We start from the raw sequence: 23,354 nt of genomic DNA, 5'->3' as shown, positions 1-23,354 counted from the left end.
GTTTTGTGTTTGGTATTTTAGTTGGTACAGGATTTTCTGGTCTGCTAATGTGACAAGTTGGGTGGCTTTCTCTTTGGATGACTTCTATATATGTCTAGTGGTAGTGGCATAATAGGAGGTAAGATCATTCATGTTTGAGATGCTAGATACTTTGATTTTATTGTGGTTACCAAGATGGAGCACACAATGTACTATGATCCATGATGGTGGATGTGCTAGGAGGGATTGTTCCCTTGTTCATTTATGTGGCTACATATGGACCCTATGCAATGTATACAACAAGTGGGAGATTGTTGAGATAATGGGTGTTGCACACAATTCATAATATTTTTTATATTGTATTATTTTATTTTATTATGTACTATTGTATCTAGATAGACGTGCAACATGTAAAGATTCTCATGGGATATACTCGATGAGTTGTATTGTAACATTGTGATAATATTTTATGTAATTATTTAATATTGGAGATAAGAATTAAAAATTTAATATTAAATGTGGGGTCAATGGGTTAGGGAGCACATGGTTTTAGCACATGGTTTATGTAATAACACTTGGTGGTTTTATGGGACTTGCTTCTATAAATACAACTACAAGGGTAGTTGTTGATGAAAAAAAAAAGACAAAAGGGAGAAAGGGAAAGAGTTGAGTAGAAGATAAAGAGGCAAAAATACAAGCTGGAGAGTGAAAGTTTGAATAGTGGATGATGCTAAGATGTATATTTAAATTTTGTAAATTTTTAATATTTTAACTTATTTTTTATGTTTGAGTTTGAAGATATGATTAGATTGGTATAAATATTTAATACAAGGAGTATATAATAACATCAGAGTCATCCTCATAGACTACTAAAGAAGCTTCACCAAAGAAATGATATCATCTTGGAAAATTTGAGAAAATCAAACATAAAAGATTGATAAAAATGAAACATATCATCATGTATTAGAGGAGACATGACTTCTTAAAAATATCTTTATAGATAATAGTCCTACGCCATGAGACATGAAATAAATATCATTATAGCAATGCCATGATTATGAACTTGATACCCATAAGATTATGGTTCCATATGCTTGAATGAACTAGGAATCTAAAAAAATGAAAACGCTCTAATTTCTTTAACATTTTTTTTTTTTGTAGATTTATAATATAGAGAGTGCAAATAATAAATATGATATCCTAAAATATTTAGGTTCCACATTTTTTAATGTATGTTTCCTAGGGAGTATATCAGCATCCAAAACAAACTATCTTTTTTTTTTATATTAGATTATAGATAAATTAGATGTCACCAGTACCATGAGGTGACTTGTAATAAAAAGATAAAAATAGAAAGTGAGGAATGAAAAGTTTGAATATAAGACAATATACTAAAATTTATTTTTATGTCATGTAAATTTATTTATTTATTTTTGTCTATTTCTTAAGCTATAACTTTATGATAGTAGACAATTTATTAAGATTTGATTTTATATTTTATATATTTCTTTCATATTCTCACATTTTAAAAAAGTATAACTTTATTATAATAGACCATTTATGAATATTTAATCATGTTACAATAAAACAAAATAAAAATTCACATAATATTCACCGTCACGTTCTCATTTTGCATATTTCTATAATGCTCCGACTCGTTTTTCATCGCCGGGTTCTGCCTATTTGAGTCCATATCACTTTCAATAAATGCTTTTAAATTTATCCGGCCACATTTTTAAAATTTCCTAAAAAATCTGATCACCATGCTTATCTGAATAGTCCACGTTGCAGGAACTAAGTTTAAAAAACACCATTCGATCAAGTTTTCTACCGCTTAAATAACGTCTATCCCCGTTGATTTCTCCGTTCATTTTGGATACTGCCAACAAATTATTTGAAATATTAACTTCTATTCTTCGTTTTATTTTCCCCTTCTCTTCCATTAAATTTCCTCCACATACAAATGTAGAAGCTATCAATATACAGGTAAGAAATTGGCTTAGCTTTGGAAGGCAGGAAATTTTCATGTTTTTGTTTCAGTAAGTTTTCTGTTAGATAATCAGATAGGTATTGAAATCACTCTATGTTTTTTAGAGTATGAGTTTAGGGTTTAAACAGTTTATTCTTGATAGTCTGTTATAGGAAGAAGAAAAACAATACTAGTATTTATATTTGTCAATTGGCTTTCTTCTTTCTGATTGATCATTATCTATTGTTTATGTGAAAATTTTATATTCTTTATGTAGTAGAATGTAGAAAATAATGCCAACATTAATCTTTTTTTTTGGTCTGTGAAGCTTGAATGGAGAGCATAGTTGGGTATAATGAGGCTTCTGAGAAAGCTTCATTAAAAGCCCAAAAAGCAAAGCGTAGAGTTCATTGGAGAGAGCCATTGAGTGACATTAGAACTTTTGGATTACCATCTCAATCTAAAGAAGAAAGAAGAGCCACTAGACATTTATCTTCTCGGCCTGCTTCCGTTATTGATAGAAATGATGACCCAAAGAAGGGTTTAATGGCTTCCCTCTTCTCTGGATGTAAGAAGATTGAAGTATCTGAAAATAGTACAGTTAACAGACGACCACAGCGTCAGAGAGTCATAAGACATGGGTATAATAATCCCATGCCGAATAGAATATATTATTCTGCGTACTAGAAAGCAGATGAAAGCTTTTTAGATTTTCAAGTTCATTTCTCAAGAACTGAAAAAGAAGAGGTTTATTTCTCAAGGAAGTTTTTGGTTGATGAACCCAGCATGATGTGAATCTAAAAGATGTGGGTTGTTTTGAATTGTAGATTATTTTGGTGAGCATTTGTAAACCTAAATATTCAGGCTCTCTATGTGACTCCTCACTTTTCTCTATTCTCTCTCGCATTGAAACTTTCAATGTTGCCTGCCTTACAAACCATAGTTGACTCCTCTTTGGAGATGTTTACGAGTGTCTAGAGAAAACTATATAATTCCTTTAAGCTGTCATGAATGCTCAAGGGGAGTTGCTGGTTTAAACAACATTGGCTATAGCTGGTTAAATATGGTTTTTAATTGGATTTTAAAAGTAATTATTTTCTTTTTTATTAATAGCAAATATTCATGTGGTCTAGTTTAATAGGCAGCAAACTCACCTCCAAAATCAATTCTACCATTGGCCCAGGCAATTTTAAAAGTAAAAATGTTGTTTATCATTCTAATATTGAAAAATGGTTGTTTAGTATATTTTTTTTTTAAAGATTAGATTTGTTGTATATTTGTAGACTGTTTAAACATTATATACTAAATTTTTTGATATAAAGAAGTAGTAAAAAATGGGTGACTGGTTCAAAGGAACAAATAAAACTATACACTAGTCACCCATTTTCAATATCAATAACACAATGTGAGGAATATAGTTCAACATCCAGCTATCTAACCACCTATTAAAACAATAGATAGTAATAATAAAGTTAAGATCACAAAATGAACTAGCAACAAAATTAACTAGTCTTAATAGCTTCCATTATCCAAATATTCTTGATAGCCATGCATAACCTACAACTATATATAAAAATAACAAACAATAATTTATATACTAATGTTTGATTAACACACCAGAAGTGTTAAATAGCTAAGATTGACTTATCTTTCCAAACTTTATTTTCTTAACATGTGATGCTTAAGAGTGACCTATATTTGTATATAATTGTTTTAATTCTAATTGTGTATCATTTTAATTGAAAATTTGAAGAAAAATTATTATTGATTAGAACTTTATTTTTAAAATATACATAGATTAAAAGTAATCATAAACACTACTTAATAGAAACTTGTCTCCAATAGGGCTACATATTTGTATATGATTATTCTTGATTTTGGCTATGCTTGTTCTTAATTGATGCATCGCAAATGATAGATTATTGAGTATTATTTGATTAGAGAATATATATAGCCAAAACCAAAAAAATTCATATACACCTTCAAGATTGTGACAACTCATGCCAATGAATGTTATATAACATTTTTCTATAAATAAAATAGTCTATTTACAATTTTTTTTTAGAATTATCTATTTGTTTTCTTTAAGTTAAAAGAAAGTTTTGAAGGTACCCAAAGCCCTTTGCATAATAGGTTTTGGAGGGACCTAAGACCTAGAAGAAAAGATATTCAAGCCCATTTAGTACAAGAAATATGATAGGAGGACAAAAGAAAGATAGTTGGAGAAAGCAATCAGACTCCCACTACCAAGAACAAATGGTGCATGAAAAAGAGAAAACATGGTCATGAAAGGCCCATAGTGCAACCAAAAATTGGAGAAACTACAAGGAGGAAATTCATTCCAAACTATCCCAAAGAAATTTTAAGGTTTACCTTTTATCTTACTCTTATGGGAATAAAGGGCCAGTCAAAGATGACTAAGGAACTTAAGTTTCTTTTTTTCTTTTTTTCTATTGACCATAATCCAACCCTCTTAGAGGGTAGAAGAAACAACCTACCATGAAATTCATTCTAGCATAGAAGTCCCTCACACCCTGAGATGGAGGAACAATAATAGAGCCTGAGACAGGGCCAACAAAAAATGAGTATTAGGGCTAGTAGCAACCAAAAATGTATTACCAACATCCAAATCTCTACATCACAAGGAAAAAAAACTTGACATGTATCATTCTTCCTAGAAGAACCATAAAAACCCTTAGAGGGGGAACCAATAGTAACAGGACCAACAATAGACTCAATATTAGAAGTACATTCTCTAGCTAGAGCCCCATCAGAGGCCAAAGAGGTAGTAGAAACCCCACCAACCTAACGTAGGCTAGCCTTAGCATAAAATCCATTCAATATAAGAGTAAGATGAGACACAAAGGCAAGACATTGACATTCCTTCTCAACCACTTGGGAGGAGCTTCTAGGGGAAGATTTCTACAAAGAAGAAACCTTTTCTAAGTTTTCTCTAAACCATAATGAGCTAAGAGATTCCCAATTCTAAAGAATGTACGAAATCCAAAAGGGATACCTTCAAAGTTTTGTAGTTGAATCTAGGAACTCTTCAAAGATTTAAGTTTGATCTTGTGAAAAGTCTATTAAAATCACTATTTTTTTTCTTGAAGTATTAGATAGCAGCCAAAAAGACAAGGTACTGACCCCAAAGTACAAAAAGGTAGAAGAATCATCTAGAGGTTACCTCCTAGTCATCTAACCGATACCCACTTCAAACTTCAAAAAACACTTGATGTGTCCATTACAAAAATAATAGTACTATTAGTCTTTAAATTAATATGCTGAAAAGACTATAAAATAAGCCAGAAACACCTAAACAAATCACTACTATTAGTCTCATTAATCGACATAAACATAAAAAATAAAACCTCTGGGGGTACCAAGTTCATAGATATGAGGATAAAAACAAAAAAAATGTGCTAGAACTAGGGCTAGCTTCCCTCTTCCTACCCATGGTTGTCCTCCTTCTTTTCCTCAAGCATGTCCTTATCCACATCCTCTCCCTCCACCTTAACTAGTCTGTCAAGGATGGTCTCTAGCTAGTTCTCTGCTAGAAATCCATAGATGGATTAGGTTGTCTAGGTAGCCTTTCCTAGGTCTTTCTCCTCTTTATTCACCTACAAAAAGTATAGGGTTGTGGGTGCGGACTGCATGACCTTGGTGGAAAACTCAACCAAAGTTTTAAATCTCTGGAAGATACTAGTTTGATTGTTTGTTAGGTCCTTCATAGATTGCTTAAGCCTTTCCCATCTCTCCTTACTATGGCTATGCTTGCCTTTCTTCCCAGCACCTTTAGGGGTTTCTTTCATTAGGGATGTGATATCTTTCCCCTCACTTCTAGCTTGGATAGCCTTGAGAGTGTTAGAGATATGGAGGGGCTAAGAGGGTGTGGGGAAGGCTTGGTGTCTTGAGGTAGTCTTGTCTTTCTTGCAAGTTTGACATCACTTTTAGAAGAATCAAAGGTAGAGTCATGCTTTGGGGAGGACTAAAAATTTTCCAACTAGAGATGTTTATTGATTCTCTTGGCACTTTGTGTACCCTTCCTAGTATCCGAATCTGACTCTATGAGGTTAATTTTAAACTTAGGGTCAATTTTGACCTCAGGGCTAGGGGTTTTCTTGAATTTCTTGTGGCTAGAGCTAGGGCCAAGGTCCAAGGATACTTGTGGGGTGATAAAGGGTAGAGAGTTAACCAAGAGCAATGGATTTTGGGCTAGATGCTAGATATATAGTTTGTTCATAAGCCTCGATGGACAAGGTAGAAATTTCTACCCTCCTCATGCTTCCTCCTAGCCTTATAAATACAATCTTCCAGTGAATGCAATAAAAGAAATGGGAATGAAATGCAGTCTAGATTCTTGAAGTGATTCAGAATAGGGAAATGGTAATAGTAGATTAACTAAACGCAGTCCTCCAAGGTGATATACCACATAATCACATAGAAAATGGTGTCCCAAGGCTCAAGAAGGGCTTCCCGTGAGAACCCACCATGCATTCACATTGGCTCCTCAAATTTGAATTTTTTTTGCAAACTAACTTCCTCATTAACCTTGGCCTACCTCTGCTAGTTCTTTCCTTCCATAGTAAATTCTCCAACCCTCACAATGGTTTCCTTCAATATGAAATGTCCCTTTTTCTAATTTTATATGATATTTCAAGCCTCTAATCAGATTTTTAAAATCAAACAACCAATATTTCAAAGATCCACCAATTTCTCAATAAACCCCAAATCGGGTATGCCCGAAATAGTGCCAAAAATTGGGATAGTTTGATGGTTCATGTAATAGCCTCCAATAGAGTGCAACCATTGAACACCCAATACAAGATCTATCTCCCCAATGCCAACAACATAGAAGTCATCACATAACTCATAATCTCGTAAGGTCATCTTGAGTTGTTTCACCACCTGTGTGCAAGGCATAGTGAATCCATCAACTATAGTAACATTGAATCCCTCAAAATCTTCTGCTTTAAGCCCTCTTTTCATGACAAATCCCTCATCATTAAAATTGTGAGTTTCCCCACTATCAAGAAGAATTGTTAACCTTTTCTTTGCTAGTACCCCTCAAATTCGAAAGGGATGGTATCTTGGGACTCTTGATAATGCTGCTAAAGTGCCATCCTTGCTGATTTCTTTTTCTTTCTCTTCTTCTTCCTCCTCCTTAGTGTCATAAAATTCCTCATGCTCATCTGAATCATATTTTGAAGCAACTTCAATATAGTGCACTTGACCTTTCCCCAAACATCTGTGTCTTGGAACCCATGGTTCTCTACAAGTGAAACAAAGCTTTTTCCTTTGTAATTCACTCCTAGTCTCTTCATCTACCTTCTTTTTTTCCACATTTATCGCATCTTTTGGTGGTAGTGTTGGAAAAGTCTTTTTCTAAAAATTCCCCTTATGTTGCCAAAGATTTGGGGGTTTTGGATTAGTGACTAGTCTCATAGGCACGCAAGTTTCAAGTTGCAAGCTTCCTTTGATAGCTTCCTGTAAGGTTGAGGGTGAGAAAGCCTTAACCAAACCCTTAACAGAATCTTCCAAACCATCAAGAAAAAGATAAACAATCCTCTTTTCACTCATATCAGGTACCATAACAGCCAATTTTTGAAACTCTTCTATATACTCATTAACTGATTTGGTTTGCTTCAACTTTGACAATTCTTTAAAATACTCTTCATCATCCTTGAGGTCAAATCTATCTATCACTCTTTGAATGAAATTTATAAATGTCGTTACTTGATCATGACCTTGAGTAATCATTCCATGATACCACTAATCATAGGTTGCATCTTCCAAGTGTAGACTTGCAAATTGAACAACATCACTCTCCTTCATGGGGTTAAGTGTGAAGAAGGTCTGTAATTTTTGTAGCCATGCTCTAGCTGAAATTTTATTTGTTCCATCAAAAGTAGGTGCTGTAAACTTGCTTATTTTATTTTTGATTTCTCTTCCACTTATGTCATGCTCCCTCCTATACTCTTTCCTGGGCATCAAAGTGTTCATCATATCCACACATTCTCTAAAAAGAACTGAACTGTGAAAGTCATCATCTAAGCCATTGTAAGTAGCTCTTAATGCAATCAAGTTACCTATAACCTCTTCCACGAGATTAAGGGCTAGATTTGGCACTGGTGGCTCATCTACAGGCAGGAAAGTAGTATTTAGAGGGTGTGGGTTTCAGATTTATTGGCTCCTCTAAAGTGCTCCCTTTCTCATTAATAGATGCAACTCCTTATAGTTTTTCTATCAATATTTGCAAGGCCTCTCTAGTTTCTGCCAAACTATCCAATGTTTGCGTCTGAGTATTTTGGATGTCTTGGAAGAATTTCTTTGCCATCTCATCTAGATCAGCCATACTTTTTCCTTCCTTGGATTTTGTACTTTTACTTTCAACTGGAGGTTTGATCAAAATTTCTTTATTCTTTTCTCGCTGCAAATATCTCTTTTCTCTTTCACTTAGTTGCATGCAAACTTCTACAAACCCTCAGGCTGACAAGATCATAGCTCTAATACCATTGAAATGTCCCTTTTTCTAAATTTTTATGATATTTCAAGCCTCTAATTGAATTTTTAAAATCAAACAACCAATATTTTAAAGATCCACCAATTTCTCAATAAACCCCAAATCGAGTATGCCCGAAATAGTGCCAAAAACTTCACAACTTCACATATTATTAATAAATCTAAAAGTGGACATTTTTACAAAAATTTCAGTGGCATAACAGCCCAAAAAATGAAATTTTCAAATCTGTATAACATTTACACAACAGCTCCCAAATGGAGGGCAAAAACAATGCTCATTGGGCTCCCGAAAATAACACAAAATAGCCTAGAAACAACACAAAAACACTAATAATCTATCACATAAGTTTAACCATGACCCAATAAATATATTCAATTTTATTTTAACATCTAAATTTTTGAAATATAGCAGCAACCCAAATTGATATGAAATACTCAACCGGAAACACCAAACTCTTACAAAAAACACACCCGAAAACTCACAAATTTGCACTGTTCAGCACAAGGGAAAACTCTGCATGAGCTTGCACATGGAATGGATTTAAACTCCCATCCTTAGCCTTCCTAGAAACTTTCAAACTCTCATCCTTGGGTCACCTTCTCCACAGGTTTGGTAACCTCTGAAGAACAACAAAGCAATGAGCAAAAATCAAGTTCTGGAATGAACCCAAAATGCCTCCAAATCTCTTAAAAGAGGGCATAACCCTAACTCACGTCCAAGAGGGGTTAATAAAACATATTTTAATAATAATTTTTTATTTATTAGTCCATTGGTTTCCAAAGATTAGACACTTTTTCTGAAACTTCACCTTTTTGGGCCTGCCTGCCTTTGCAAAGATTATTATTTTAATTATTTGAAAAGGGTACATGACACAATATTTCAACTTTCATTCCATTGACAGTCACCTTTCTATCATTCCAAGTCTAGAATAATTTCATGAAGACATTCTCATCGCGCTTCACCACACCCTCCATAAATGGTAAGAGGTCGCTCTTCTGCAAGTAAACCATCACTGCCTCACTACTATGGATACATTCCTCCACACCCACTGGTTCAATGTGATCACTAGTACCCATGTTGTTACCCAATTCAACCACCAAATCTTCAAATGACATAGCCTTGTTGTAGGTTTGGCAATTACTGAAAATAAAATTACAAGCCTCAAAAATTAAAATGAAAAGGTAGCACATAACCGTCATAATTCTACAAGGTTTCCCAAAAAATAAGAAACCACCCTCCGCAACACATGTGAACGATCTCTTTCCATTTGTAAATGATCATCGCCAGCTGTAGCTTATGTGAGAATTCAACAACTTTTCATTTTGATCATTAGTAGGCCATTCTCTACATCTTACTAAATCCACCCTCTATATCCTTTTTTGATAGTAATCAATACTCATGACAATCAAAACATTAATGCATATCAATATACAATCTTTCCAAACAACCCCTTTTATGTTTCAAAGTTCCTTGTCCTCATGCCCATGTGGAAAATTTAAGGCCTACCATGTGATTTGATTATTCATATGGCATTATTGAAGGTATGCTTCCTTTCCATCACAACTTGCATTGATGATGGCAACAATCTAATGTCCTCCCATGCAACTAATCACATGACACCATGGCCAAATTTGGCCAGCTCATTCACTACACCATTCCCTTCCTGATATATGTGAGCCACGTGGATCTCATGCTAATCTTCGCATCCTCATGCTCGTGTGGAAAATTTAAGGCCTACCATGTGATTTGATTATTCATATGGCATTATTGAAGGTATGCTCCCTTTCCATCACAACTTGCATTGACGATGGCAACAATCTAATGTTCTCCCATTCAACTAATCACATGACACTATGGCCAAATTTAGCTAGCTCATCCACCACACTATTCCCTTCTTAATATATGTGAGCCATGTGGATCTCATGTTAATCTTGCATCAACCTTTGGATTTCATCAATTATAATTTTAATCGACTAGTTGCTCTAGCTCTCACTCTTGGAAATCTTAATGATTAACATAGATTCCCCCTCAATGGAAAGCTTATTGATTCCCTAAGCTCTAGCAATTCTAAACCCCCATAGGATCACTAGTGCCTCAACTTCATTGTTAGAGCCTACTCCAAAGTTTCCAATATAGGTGAACCCCATATTTCCCATACTATTATGAAGGAAACTTCCTGCCATAGTGCTGCCCATCATGGCCAAACTATCAAAGTTTAGCTTGATCGAAGGCTCAGGGGGGATGCCACACCATCTTCTTTCTAGCCAAGATTTTGGAATTGTCAAATTGTCCCATAATTGAGCCAACATTTCAAGTCGATGCCTATTTCATATCTAGTCCACCTAGGGGGTTCGGGGGGGAGGGAGGTGGGGGCCTTCCAATGCTAGATCTTGCTACATTCTTTTAGAGCTTGATAATCTGTTGGGCCACCCCCAAGCTGGTAGTGATTTGATCCCTAAAAATTCTATTGTTCCTCTCCTTCTAGATTTTCCATGTAACATATGGGGGGAGAATCAACCATAAGTTTTTAAGGTATGGGTGGGTAGCTAGACTGTCCTAATGAATAAATTGCTTTAACTCACTCTCCATACACCACTAGACCTCCTACAAGGAAAGGACTTCCCTCCAAACATCCATGGAAAAGGGGCACTAGATAAGCAGGTGTGGAATGGATTCAACATCTTGGAGACATAAAATGCAATAGTTAGCGACTTGACACTCTCTATGCTGGAGGTTATCAATAGTGAGGATCGATCCACAAAAAGCCATCCATCAAAAGAAGTTTATTTTTGGTGGGATGTAAGGATGCCCGAATTTTATCCAATTAGTCTGGGCTACCTCCCCCCCAAACAACACAGATAAAAAGACTTAACTATGAACTACCCTAAGGGTGTGAGTTTCCACACTAAGGAGTCCTAAATGGGAGTGAGGGGGATCCTATAGTTATGGAGAAGGTCCTGTAGCTCCTAAGCAAGCCCCACCTCTATTGGCTCAAGGTTCTGGAAAGTAATCCATTGTCTATCAGGGGTGATAATTTTTTTAGTATGAGGGCCATACAATCTTGTACACATGAATGCAAAGGTAAAAACTTAGTATGCATGAGAGGGTTATCAAGAATCCATTGATCTTCCCAGAAGTTAATAGAATTACCACTCCCCATAATCCAATGACACCCCATTTTCAATATCTTTCGGGTCTGAAGTTCCACATTGTTCTAGATCTTGGAGCCTTGGGGGAGAGCGTGTGCCCAAGGGAATTGGTGGGGAGATAATTTTCTAAGATATTTAGACTTTACAATGTTACACCAAGTCCCCTAGAATTTCACCAATTTCCAACCAACTTTGGTTAAGAGGGCCTTATTCAAGTATCCTATTCTTCTTAAGTTCAAACCCCCAAGAGCTTTTGGTCAACAAACTTTCTCCCAGCTAACCAAATTCATCCTAGACTTCTCTTTAGTACCAGACCATAAGAAATTCCATTGGATTTTCTCAAGAATGTCTTCGAATCTACCCAGGATTTTGAAGATGGAGAGGAAATACACTGAGATGCCCTGTAGGGAGGTGGAGAGAAGCTAGTGTTTCCCAACATTACTCAAGATTTTTCCTTTCCAACCCACCAACTTTCTTTGGAAGCGTTCAACTAGGCCAGTCCAATATTGATTGCAAACTTTCTTTACTATAAGCGGTAGACCAAGATAGGTGTTAGGGAGGGATGTTTGCTGGCAACCAAGAATACCTACCACCTTTTCTCTTAAACGAACAATGGTGTTGAAGAAAAAAACTTTTCTTTTCTGGAAATTTATTCATTGAATAGAGACCAGCGCATACTGATTCAGGGTGTATTTCCATTCTCTGGCTCTATGAATGGAGGAGATTCTGAATAAGAAAGTATCATCCACAAACTGCTAGATGATTTGTGGGGGCACCATGAGGTAGGTTTAATGCCCTTAATTATACCATAGTTAGTTAAAGAAACTAAATTTATGCTTAAAACTTCTGCTACAAAAATAAAAAGGTAAGGAGATAAGGGGCCACCTTGTCCTAGACCTTGGGAGGAAGAGAAGAAATTTCTAGGGGATTCATCAATGAGCACTAAGAAAGTAACATAGGTTACAATATTTTTTTATAATACTATTAACCTTCTCATTAAAGCCGAGTTTGGCAAGAATAGAAAAAAGGAAATCATGCCTGACCTTATTACAGGCTTTGGAAATATCTAGTTTAAGGGCCATACCTGGGTTCTTAGACCTTTCCATAGAGTGTATTACCTCATGGGTGGTTATAACCATGTCAAGAATTTTCCTCCTAGGCACAAAGCCATTCTAATATGGGCCAATGAATTTGTTCAGAAGGGGCTTGATTTGATTCACTATAACCTTAGCAAGAACCTTATAAATTGTGTTATAAAAGCTGATGGGTCTAAAGTCTTCTAGCCTCTAAGGAACCTCATTCTTAGTGATGAGAACAATGAAGGTTTGCTTTAGTTCCTTTAACAACTTTCGTGTCGTAACAAAGTCACGAGCAACATGGATGATGTCATACTTAACAATGTCCTAGAATTCCTGGAAGAAAGTAAGAGGAAACCCATTAGGTCTAGGGGCTTTATACTAATTCATATTGAAAACAACCATTCTAACTTCCTCTTCTTTGACCTTGCTCATTATTTCCTCATTCATTTGGTCATTAATCACCAATTGAAACAACCTCAGGATATCACTTTGTAAGTTACTATTGACCTGGGTAGCTGGGGGGTTGTACATTTCCTAGAAATATGAATTGAATTTATCTTCTATCTATTCGATTTCAGTGACCTCAAGGTCATTTTCATCCATCAACATGTTGATAGTGTTTCTCTTTTTCCTTCTCAAGGTTGATCTATCAAAGAACACCATGTTTATGTCTCCCTGCTCCAACCATTAGACCCTAGATCTCTATTTCCAGAAGACTTCCTCCCTATTTAGGAGGGTTTTCCATTTGTCTCTACACTCCCTCTCCTCCTGCTGCTGCTTAATTTGTGCATTACTTTGGGCAAGTTGATTTTGGAGAGCTTCCAGCTTCTTTTCAATAACCTTCTTTTGTTTGGATAAATTCCCAAATGTGGATTTGCTCCATTATCTCACCTCCTTTCAGATTCTATCAAGTTTTCTAGCAATACAAAACATGGTCGTTCCTTCCACCGAATCCTTCCACCACCATGCAATGCAGTCTCTGAATTCACTATGCAAGTGCCTATTGATCTAATACCTAAAAGGCCTTTATTTGGTTGAACTTTCTATCTAGGATAGAAGTAGCATAGAATGATCCAAAATGGTCCACAAATATGCCTTTAGGGAGTTGTTCTAGAGAATGTCCCATCCAAAAGAGATTAGAGCCCTATCAAGACTAACTTGAATCAATTTTTTCCCTAGTTTGTTATTAGATCAAGTGAAGGAAAAACCTTGGAGATCAATATCTATTAGCTTGTTTCTTCTCCAAAAATCCTCCAAGTCCTGGATACTCTCTAAAAAATCCTCCAATCCCCCCAATTTCTCTGAAGGGTACAATGAGGTGTTAAACTTACCCACACACAAAAATTTTCCTTGTCTCATGGAATTAGCCAGAATGATATCCTCATTCCAGATAGTGAGCATACCATTAAAAGTGTTGGGGGCATAGAAATTAAAAATAGTCCAGCTACCAATTTGGGTGCTAAAATTTATGGCAACAAAATGGGTGCTAACAGAGATATCCACACCCACAACCCTGCCAAGATTTCACATAGTATAAATACCACTAGAAGCTCCATTAGCATCACTAAGGATATACTTAGCACCTGGCCAAACATAATTTTCCACTCTTAAGAAGACTTGCTCAGTCATTTTCACTTCCTACAAAAGAATCATATTAGTATTAAGTTCAATGATCTTTTGTTTAATTTCATACTACTTTCTAGGGCTATTTAGCCCTCTCACATTCTAGGATCACTAATTATTTAATATCACTAATTATTCAATTTCTAAAAAATAATTCATAGCTCTAATATTGAAAAATAACACAACTACAACTTCACCAATAAAATTTATGGAAGAAATATATAACATAGTGACATAGTATTTTTGGATAAATTATCCTTGGAAAACTGCGTAAGGGAATGCCAATTTTGTAGATGGGGAATTATATAAACTTCAAAAAATAAAGACATACATAAAATTGTTTGCCTCTTACTAGCAGATCTTTGAGAATCTCCCAATTTCTCCCTCTAAGATTCCACCACTACTATCCTCAACACTATCACTATACCCTTTCTAAAACTAAAATCTACTATTTTCTATCACTAAAAATTCATTTCATAACACTACAAATGCTTCTACAAGTTATGTTTTATAAATTTCCACTAACCTCTTTTTATACTACTCTCATTGGAAAACCAATGACCGAGATTCACTCTCAATCAAGGGCCAAGATTCATAAAACCTTAACAAACCCTAACCAATTATTTGTAGGTGGTTACAAAAGAAGTTAAATAATTACTAGATAATTGTCTTCACTCTAAATTTTTTATTAGAAAATAATTGTTGAAAAATTATTTCAAATGGATCAACAACTATCCAAGATACCAAAACTGGCACTCTCTCTTAGTGAGAAAGCTATTTTTCATGACACCCATCTTATCTATGATGAAGATGAATTTCTTCTTTCCCAATGCCTTAGTCAAAATTTTTGCTACCCGCTCCTTTTTAAGTATGTACAATAGTTGAACAATGCCCCATTGTATACAATCTATGGTGAAGTGATATTTTATGCCTATATGTTTAGACCTATCATGAAATACTGGATTCTTAGACAACTTATTTACATAATTATTATAGTCATAGTGTATCAAAATAGTCTCAACCTTCTAATGACACAAGCCCACTAACAACTTCCAAAGCCATCTATCTTCGCATGTTTTCATGCTAGTTGCAATGTATTCTTCTTCTACTAAACTCAAAGCTATAGACTCCCACTTCCTACTCCTACCTTATATGCGTCAGTATAGCCTATCAACTTGATTCCTTCACCTCAAACATATTTCATACCATACTCAATTGTACCACATAAATAATGTAGTATGTGCTTAGTCATGGTCTAGGGTATGTATAAGACCATGGTGGACCAAACTATACCCTTAAGTAGCAGTGTAAAATTAACAAATTAGGTTAATTTGTCAACTTGAGGTACAATTCTAAACTAATTATGAAGTTTATGTTAAAAATTTGTAAGGATAGAATCCATAGGAAATTAAATGTAGTTTCTAAACTACTAGGTCTTGTCTAAAAATAATTTAGTTTGATTGGTCAAAAAAATGTATCTTAATGTAGTAATACAAAAGTTTGAGGACAAAAATAAGTAGGCATATGTCTAACCACCTTAATCAAAATCAAATAATAAATAATTTTTATAATATTCTAGATATAAGAAGTAGACACATGAATAGATGTGACACATATTTTAGGGTACTTTATTCCAACAAAATAATTAATTATGAATTTTCTGCTACAACATTTTCAAAAAAAAAAGGCTCATGTGTGACCACCTTAACTGATTAAAAATATTATCATTTTAAAAAAAAAAAAATATTATATTAGGTGAACCATAGAATATGACACATTTTTTGTATTTCAAAAATATTTTATAGTTTGATAGTTATAGTCATTTTCCAATCAATATGTAAATCAACACTTTAATAGATATGTTCATTTAAAAATGTGTAATAATTACATATCAAACTTGTATTTTGACAACAATTATATCATTGGAAAGATGAGAATGTCTTCAAGAAACCCTTTTTATTTCAGTAAATTTGATTAGATTAAAAGTTACAAAATACCTCCTCAAAGTTTGGAAGTCACCTAAATAACGAAAAATCAAGTTTTTTGAGTTGACCAACTAGGCTTGGTAATTACCAAGCCTAATCGGATACCTAATATATCAGATACCCGTTATTTCAGATGCCCAATGCATTAGTTACCTGATATATTATCACCCAAATAATTATTTTTGTTTCTAAAATTGAATATTGGCTACTAGTTACATATAATAGGTACCTATCTATTATATATCTAATAATATCATATGTATTTATAGTGTATAATATATATTATAGTATTACTAAATTATAATATATACTATAATACATATTATAGTATATATATTATATTAGATTATATTATATATTATAGTATAATTTAGATTGTATATTATATTTAATATACTATACATATTTGTTGAAAACATTTCCTAGGGGTGCTAGACCCCTAATGAGATGTGTCATTTGTTCGAATGGGTAGAAATGAGTCATAGGGTATTATATGACCCTTTTAACCCATTCAATGATAAATATCTTCCTAATAACCCATTCCTTGTAATAAAACAAGTGTGATCAAAGAGAGCTCTAATATCAATCACTAGACATGAGAAAAACTAGATGATTGATAGTGGAGACTCTCATTACAAGATCATAGAATAGAGAATATTGCTCAAAGTAGAGGAATGTGATGGAGGAATGGTAACATTTCACAAAATACTCCATTTGTAGTAATCGGCAAGTGATCCATGTCCCTAAATGATTCCACAAATTATGAAGATGTATATGTAGTGGAAGGGCTAAAGTATAACCTATTGAGTATAGCTCAACTAAGTAATAAGGGTTATGGATTTGAGTTTGACAAAGGGCCTTGCATAATTTTAGATAAAAAAAGGTAAATTATTGGCTATTGGTGAGAAATGTAAAGGTAATCTATTTTACCTTAACTCTACTATAAACATCTTCTTTGTAGAGAAATATATAAACAGTTGACTTTGGCATAAAAGACTGTGCCATATAAACTTTGATAGAATTGTTAATATAGCAAGAAAAAAATGTGTTATAGGCTTTCCTTGAATCATAAAACCTAATAAGGCTATGTGTAACAATATTCAATCAAATTTTTTCTAGTAAATCTTTTTCTTCTTAACATATTAGGATTATGGACTTTGTCATATGTTGTCCTATTAGGACTAAGGGTGTATCATGTGATAAATATTTTATGTTGTTCATAATTTTTCTAGAATGAAGTGGGTTATTTACTTGAAGGAGAAACCAAAGGCTTTTCCAATGTTCAAAGTATTCAAAGCTAAAGTGGAAAGTGAGACAAGAAAATCAATGAAGCGTATGAGATCAGATAGGGGGTGAGTTGACCTCACAAGAGTTTTTTAGGAACTCTGAAGAGAACAACATCAAAAAGAAGATGTCTAGCTTCATGACACCTTAGTAGAATGATGTCACTAAAAGAAGGAACATAAGAATAATAAACTATGCCAAAAATATAATAATACAAAATAATATTGCACAAGTCTATTGGAGAGCAGCTATAAGAAAAATATTGTATATCTTAAACTAGGTGTGAAAAAAAGGTACACATAAAATTCCGTATGAGCCATGGTTTGGACACTCACCATCAATGAGTTACTTTAAAGTGAACATTGTAAGAAAATACTACATAAAGAGTGATGAGTACCAAAGGAAGTTTAAGCCTAGCGATGAAGGAACCTTCTTAGGATACTCCATGAAGAGAAAGGATTACCAATGTTCAAACATCAAGACGAATAAGATAGTGGAATCTACCAATGTAAAGGTGTATGACTTATTGAAATAAATGATCAAGGTAGTAGAGAGCCATAAGACTAAAAGAGGTTTGTGTACACTTTAATTATTGCACAAGTAGTAGATAAACTTGTAGAAGCTCTATAGGAACAAGCACATGAAGAACCGGTTCAACTTGAGGAGCCAATAGTTGAAGCACAAGGAGTCAAACCAATGTTATCTGAGTATGTAAGAATACACCACTCAATAGATCAAATTATGGGTATGTGTAGGATCATGGTGTGCCAAAAAGTGGTGATGTGAAAAACATGTAGTTTTGAAATGCCTAAAAGTGTTTCAAAATGCACTTTGACTTTTTTCCCACCCATCTTGGTACCAAACCAAAAATGTAATACCTTGCCTGATTGGGTATCCATTTTGAGAATGGGTATTCGATTTGGGAATGAGTATCCGATTTGAGAATGGGTACTTGATCTATGTTCCCAAATCATGGTGTCAAATTCAAATGTAAAGGGAGAGGGGACCAATTTTTAGGTTATATCAAGTCCTAATATAATATAGTTATAGCATAATTGGGGGGGGGGGGGGGGGGGGAACCGATTATTATATATAGTTACTCAAATTTATTATATAGTATTAAAAATAATAATAATAATTTATTATATAATTATTACTTATTATATATTATTATATAATTATATATCATATATATTATATATATTACTAACCTAAGCTAATAAACTATATGATGATGTATGTTCCTAGGGGGTCCCCCTAGGGACATATATGTGTTCCAATGAGTCCAAATGGGTCATGTGATACCATAATTATATATCATATATATTATTATTATATATTATATATATTATTATTATATATTAGTAACCTAAGTTAATAGATTATATGATGATGTATGTTCCTACGGGTCTCACTAGGGACATACATGTGTTCCAATGCGTCCAAATGGGTCATGGGATACCCTATGACCCATTTTGACCCATTATACGACAAAATATATTCCTGAGGGTCAAAGGATGCCTAGGGACATATATCTTATGTTTTAATGGGTAGAAAGGGGTTATGGAGTATCATATATCTTATGTTTTAATGGGTAGAAAGGGGTTATGGAGTATCTTGTGACCCCTTTCAACCTAATATATGATAACATATGTTCCTAAGGGTCCTAGGACCCTTATAGACATATATGTTGTGTTCCAATGGGTTGAAAGGGTTCATAAAGTATCCTATGACCCTTTCGACCCATTACATGACAACATATGTTTCTAGGGGTCCTATGATCCCTAGGAACGTATGTTGTCATGTAATGGGCCGAAAGGGGTAATAGGTATCTGATGACCCCTTTTAACCCATTGGAACACAAAACGTATGGAACTAAGGTATTAGGACCCCTAGGAACATATGTTATCATGTAATGGGTCAAAATTTGACCCATTGGAGCAGAAAACACATGATGATAAGGGTCCTAGGACCCCTAACAACATATGTTCTCATGTAATGTGTCAAATGGGGTCATAGAATAACTTATGACCCCTTTCTATCCATTTGAATATAAGAGGTATGTCTATAGGGGTCATAAGATACCCTACGACCCCTTTCTATCCATTGGAACACAACATATATGTCCCTAGGGAACCTAGGATCCCTAGGAACATAAGTTATTTGATTGAAATGGGTCATAGGTTATCCTATGACCCATTTCAACCCATTTCAACATAACATGCTTGTCCCTAGAGATCTTAGAACCCACAAGAACATATTTTGTCATGTAAAGGGGTCATAAAATATTATTTAACCTAATTTGACCCATTGGAACACAAAATGTATGTCCTAAGGGGTCCTACGAAACCTATGAATGTATTTTGTCATGTAATAGGTTGAAAATTGTCATGGCATGCCCTATGACCCCTTTTTACCCATTACAACACATCATGTATGTCTCTAGGGGTCCTAGGTCCCCTAAGAACATACATCATGTGTTTGAATGGGCCAAAAGGGGTCATAGGGAACCCTATGATCCCTTTTGACCCATTAAATGATAACATATGTTGATAGGGGTCCTAAAACCCCTAGGAAAATATATTATGTGTTCAAATGAGTCGAAAGGGGTCATAGACTACCCCATGACCCCTTTCAATACATTATATGACAATATATGTTCTTAGGGGTCCTAGGAACCCTCAGGACATAAATCATGTGTTTAAATGGGTGGAAAGGGGTCATAGGGTAACCTATGACCTCTTTGGACCCATTAAATGATAACATATGTTCCCAAGGGTCTTAGGATTATTAGAAAAATATATCATGTATTCGAATGAGTCGAAAAAGATCATAGAGTACCCTATGATCCCTTTTGACATATTTCATGACAACATATGTCTTTCAGGGTCCTAGGACTCCCAAGGACATATTATAATCATTTATATGGGTCGAAAGGGGCCATAGTATAATTTATGACCCCTTTCGACACATTTCATTATAACACATGTCTCTAGGAGTCCTAGAACACTTAGGGACATATTATAATCATTTATATGGGTCGAAAGGGGTAATAGGATAACCTATGATCCCTTTCAACAAATTTCATTACAACATGTCTCTGGGGGTCCTAGGACCCCTAGGGACATATTATAATCATTTATATGGGTCGAAAGGGGTCATAGGATAACCTATGACCTCTTTCAACATGTTTCATTACAACATATGTCTCTAGGGTTCCTAGGACCCCTAGGGAGATATTATAATCATTTATATGGGTTGAAAGGGGTCATAGGATAACCTATGACCCCTTTCAACATATTTCATGACAACATATGTCTCTAGGCATCCTAGGACACCTAGAGACATATTATAATCATTTATATGGGTTAAAAAGAGTCAAATCATAACCTTTTGACCCCTTTCGACATCTTTTCATGACACCATATGTCCTTAGGGGTCCTTGGACTCCTAAGGACATATTATAATCATTTATATGAGTCAAAAGGGGTCATAGGATAACTTATGACCCCTTTTGACACATTTCATTTAAAAGGGGTCCTAAGACCCCTAGGAACATATTATAATCATTTATATGGGTCAAAAGGGGTCATAGAAAAACCCATGACTCTTGTTGACACCTTTTACTACAACATGTCTCTGGGGGACCTAGGACAACTAGGGAAATATTATAATCATTTATATGGGTCGAAAGGCATTATAGGATAACCTATAACCCCTTTCAACACATTTCATGATATCATATGTCTCTAGGAGTTCTAGGACACCTAGGGACATATTATAATCATTTATATGGGTCGAAAGGGGTCATAGTATAACATATGACCCATTTCATGATAACACATGCCTCTAGGGGTCCTATGACCCCAAGGGACATATTATAATTGTTTATATGGTTTGAAAGGGGCCATAGTATAACCTATGACCCCTTTTGATAAATTTCACTACAACATATGTCTCTAGGGGTCCTCAGACACCTAGGGACATATTATAATCATTTATATAGGTCAAAAGGGGTAATAGGATAACCTATGACCCCTTTCAACACATTTCATTACAACATATGTCTCTAGGATCCCTAGGACCCCTACGGACATATTATAATCGTTTATATGGGTTGAAAGGGATGATAAGATAACTTGTGACCCCTTTCGACAAGTTCCATTACAACATATGTCTCTAGAGTTCCTGGGACCACTAGGGACATATTATAATCATTTATATGGGTCAAAAGCGGTCATAGGATAACCTATGACCCCTTTTGACATATTTCATTACAACGTATGTCTCTAGGGGGGTCCCAGAACCCCTAGGGATATATTATAATCATTTCTATGGGTTGAAAGGGGTCATAGAATAACCTATGACCCCTTTGGACACATTTTATAGCAACATATGTCTCTAAGGGTCCTAGGACCCCTAGGGACATTTTAGAATCATTTATTTGGGTCAAAAGGGGTCATATGATAATCTGTGACCCCTTTCAACACAATACTTGACAACATATGTCTCTAGGGGTCCCAAGACCCCTAGGAACATATTATAGTCATTTATATACATCGAAAGGGGTCATAGGATAACCTATGACCCCTTCCAACACATTTTATTACAACATATGTCTCTAGGAGCCGCAGGACACCTAGGGACATATTATAATCATTTATATGGGTTGAAAGGGATCATAGGATAACCTGTGACTCTTTTAAACAAGTTCCATTACACCATATGTCTCTAGGGGTCCTAGGACCCCTTGGGACATATTATAATCATTTGTATGGGTTAAAAGGTGCCATAGGATAACCTATGACCCCTTTCGACACATTTCATTACAACATATGTCTCTAAGGGTCCTAGGACCCCTAGGAACATATTATAATTGCTTATATGTGTCTGAAGGGGTCATTGGATAACTGATGACCCCTTTCGACACATTTCATTACAAAGTATGTCTCTAGGGGTCCTAGGGACATATTATAATTGTTTATATTGGTTGAAAGGAGTCATACAATAATCTTATGACCCCTTTTGACATGTTTCATGACAACATATGTCCCTAAGGGTCCTAGTACTCTTAGGAATATAGTATAATCATTTATATGGGTCAAAAGGGGTCATAGGATAATATATTACCCCTTTTGACACATTTCATTACAACATATGTTTTTAGTGGTCCTAAGATACCTAGGGACATATTATAATCATTTATATGACTCAGAAGTGGTCATAGGAAGACCTATGACCCCTTTCTACACGTTTCATCATAATATATGTCTCTAGGAGTCCCAGGACCCCTAAGGACATATTATAATCATTTATATGGGTCAAAAGGGGTCACAGGATAACCTATGACCCTTTTCAACATATTTCATTACAACATATGTTTCTAGGGGTCTCAGGACCCTAGGGACATATTATAATCATTTATATGGGTTGAAAAGGGTCATAGGATAACGTATGACCCCTTTCTACATATTTCATGACAACAGATGTCCCATAGGGACATATTATAATCGTTTATATGGGTCGAAAGAGGTCATAGGATAACCTATGGCCCCTTCCAACACATTTCATTATAACATATGTCGCTAGGGATCCAAGGACCCCTAGGGACATATTATAATTATTTATATGGGTTGAAAGGTGTCATAGAATAACCTATGAACCCTTTTGACACATTTCATTACAACATATGTCTTTAGGTGTCCCACGACCCCTAGAGTCATATTATAATCATTTATATGGGTTGAAAAGGGGTTATAGGATAAA

Source organism: Cupressus sempervirens, chromosome 5, assembly GCF_028749045.1.
Source record: "Cupressus sempervirens isolate cs-2001-9-10 chromosome 5, ASM2874904v1, whole genome shotgun sequence".
Lineage (NCBI taxonomy): Eukaryota > Viridiplantae > Streptophyta > Pinopsida > Cupressales > Cupressaceae > Cupressus > Cupressus sempervirens.
This window is presented reverse-complemented; position numbering follows the sequence as displayed.